Genomic DNA, 3,704 nt, shown 5'->3' with positions numbered 1-3,704 from the left:
GCTGGAGTTACTTGTGATCTTTGCAGTGTTTAAGCAACTTGCTTATGCATAGCAACACAACCAAAAATTAAGTTCTGTATTTCTGCAATAATTATTTCCATTAAATGGAGAGGTAGCTAGAGCTCTGGTTTTTTCTGTCCTCTTTGTATATGTTAACCATGGAGCAAGTACTGGATAACAAACTGCTCGTGGTACAGAAAGAAAGAAATGCATGGTGTCTAGTTATATGGCTCCATACTGGTTGTAGGGGCACAGCACTGGGTGTTGAACCGAGGGCTTTGTGCACATTAGGTCTTGTGCATACTCTGCTGCCCAGGGTCTTGCTGTGAAGCTTAGGCAGGCCTGGGTTTGTGTTCTCCCCAGTGCAGTTAGAACAATAAGGGCCTTTCACTCAGCTTGTAAGCACCGAGTTACCAAGTCTAGGTTTTACGAGCTTAGAAATGTCAGTAACTGGAGCGGAGGGATTCAGATTGTGGCGCATATTGTTTTTTTCTTGAATTTTTTCATCATTCCAAGCAAACTGCCCTGCTCCCACCCCACCCCCCAAAAAAGAGAAAAATGTCTTTGAGTACCTCAGACTTCTCCAAACTAAAGTTGAAGGTGCTGTTAGCAGATTTGCTAGTGTGCCTAAGAGAGATCCTCCAGCTGGGAGTCAGCGTGTCCACAGGCTGACTCACATTTCCTGCTCTGTTCTTTTACAGGGAGGTGGTCGTAGAGTGGCAGTGGACCTGCCTTAGAACCAGACTTTCTTCTGCTTTGCTGCAGTGGCTTCATATGGAACAGCTGCTAGGATAGGGTAGGGACTCAGTTCCAAATGCTTCTGCTTTACTGTTTACAGTCACTCTCTTGCAAAGCTGCCTTTATTTGGTGTGAATGAGAGCTTGCTTAGCTTGATAACATTTTCCCCTATTCTAGCTTTTCTAAAACACAGGCAGTTTGCCATTAAGACTGCCATTAGTGGTAGAAAACTTGAGGTAAACAGTACATTAATCAAAAAGCTTAGAGAGAAATCTGAAGAAGTTAGTGGCTGTTCATTGGGACTTTGGAAACTTCTAACATTTTCTTGAAGTCAGATAATAAACATAAGCCCAGGCTGTGGGCACCTGCTCAGGACCCAGCTGGAACATCCTCAACACTCACCAGGGGGAGTTCACATCCTGGTGGACAAGTAAGAAAAGCATGTCTATAGGTGTCCCCTCAACAAAGAAGTAACTAATTCCAGGCTTTTAGGGGAGACTATTAAGTTAGCACAGCACTGAGCTACAAGAAGCAGACTGTGATGGCCTTATACAACGAAAGAGCTCAATTTCACAAAAATTCAGAAACCATCTTCAGCCTTAAACAGGCATAGGGGACCGATGTGTCTGATTTTCAAATGAGGTATGTGCGAGGTGTGGCCCAGTACACAAAGGGCCCTGGAGGCAGCAGTAAATAGAAATAGGAAGGCTAAACTTTGGGCTTAACTCAACAAAGTCACTGACTAAGATAAACTAAATATGTTCCAGCCTATAGGGCACATGACTAAGCTAAACGTAGGGTACCATTTAAAGAGACAACAGAAAGCATACTGTCTGACAAAAAAAAAAAAAAAAAGATAAATACATGGTGCACATGCCTCAAGACTGAAGTACTATGGTTGAAAGTGAGGGTAACCTAAGTCAAGAATCAAAATGACATTAGAAAGTGCAATTACCAAGTTAAAAAATTTGAGTCATGTCAATTGAGACCATGCAGTTTGAGGAACAGCAAATAGGGAGGGAGGAACAGGAAGATACAAGTGAGGGGATAACAATGGGGATGTAATCTGAATAAATTAAAAATTTTTAACATGATACAATATTTAAGTAACAGCAACAACGAAAGAATGAGGGGCTTAAGAGCTGGCTCAGGTTAAGAGCACGTGCTGTGTGAATATGAGGATCAGAGCGCAGACCCCAACACTCAAGAGAAGCTGGGCATCCTGCAAAAGGCCTGTAACTCCAGTTCCAGGGAGTCTGACACCCTCTTTTGATGTCTGCATGTGTACATACAGTCAAGTACACATTCATATATTATACACACATTTGAAAAAGAAAAATAACATTCTTGTAGACCTATAGAGCACCACTGAATGTACCAATTTAGGAATAATGGGTTTTTTTAGCTAACCAAAGGATACAGTCAACTAGCTATATTTCCCAAAGACTAGGAAAACATGTTCACATTAAAACTTCAACATGAAGGCAGGTATGGTGGCACGCACCTTTTATCCCAGCATTCGGGAGGCAAAGGCAGTCATATCTGAGTTCTAGGCCAGCCTGGTCTACAAAGTTCCAGGACAGCCATGGCTATTACACAAACTCTCTCTCAATAAACAAACTTCTACATGCATGTTCATAGTACAAATAATAGCTACATAATCAAAATATCCAAACAAAATGTTATCTACACATAGAAAGGAGCATTGCAGTTACAGCATGGGTAAACCTTAACATACTAACTGAAAGAAAACTCGTGGTTCAAGTTATTTGTCATTGTCTGTCACAGTCTGAGCCTCAGTGTAGTAGATAATAACCATCAAACAGCTCTTGGCTATTTGGAAATGATGGGCAGCCAGTCTACCCAACATTTGGTACCAGTTTTGCAGTGCATGCATAGTTCATTCAGTCTTTGGTTTTCAGCATTCTGCAGTTAGTCACAAGTGTTCCATTTTCTGTTTTATGTCACCTCTTGGCCTGCATAGCCAAAATGCCAGGTTGTAAGACAAACTGCAAGAACATGAAAGGAGTTTGACATATGTAGGGCTCTTCATCTAGATGAAGTTTTGTGTAATTTGGAAAACTATAACCAAGTCAATTTTACCACCCATATCAAAGCCACTTGTCAACCAATACGATGCTCTAATTGTAACATAAATATCCATGAACAAAGCCTTCAGTAGAAATTCAACCAGGACACTGCCTCATCTCTTCTGTGTCTCTTCTCATGCATGTGCAGTGTAGGCTCACCTGTGCAGTGAGCTCTTTTTAATCTGGTGGACCTTGGACTACACGCTCTTGAGTTAGTCCACATTCAGCTGTGGCAAATTATGAGGAAGTTGTGCTGAATACCTCCAAAGCAGCGGTTCTCAGCCTTCCTAATGCTGCAGCCCTTTAATGCAGTTCCTCATGCTGTGGCGACCCCAACCGTAAAATGTCTTTTGTTGCTACCTTAATGAATCGCAATGTGAATATAGTTTTTGGAGATAGAGGTTTGCCAGAGGGGTCGTGCCCCACAGGTTGAGGACTGCTGCTCTAGAGTACTCCCCATCCCCATCCGCATCACCATCATCTGTGCTGTTACAATTAAGCCAGAGCATGGCCCGTTGGTCCTAGGAGATGGCTGTACGTTACTACATCTGTTTTTCCCACCACCTACCTCACTTCTCTGATGGAGTCAAGAAAAGTTAACTTTTCAATGTATCCAATTCATATTTTTCTAATGATTTTCTCAGCTTCCCATGTTTAGTGTCCCAGTTCCATTGTTGTAGTATCATTTGTGTTATAGATGTTTTATATAATCAGGTCATTACAACCACAGCACCTGTGCTTTATGCCTTGCTTAAGAAGGCCCACCCAATGTGGGAAGAAATTTTGTCATAAGCTTTGAGCATCCCTGCCAACTGTTCATCATGTTTACTTCTCAAGCTGTTTTTATGCTGGGCAATCACAGGAGATGGGTAATAA

This window comes from Acomys minous, assembly GCF_964271855.1.
Source record: "Acomys minous genome assembly, chromosome: 4".
Classification (NCBI taxonomy): domain Eukaryota; kingdom Metazoa; phylum Chordata; class Mammalia; order Rodentia; family Muridae; genus Acomys; species Acomys minous.
The sequence above is the reverse complement of the archived record's forward strand: the minus strand, read 5'-3'. Positions refer to the sequence as shown.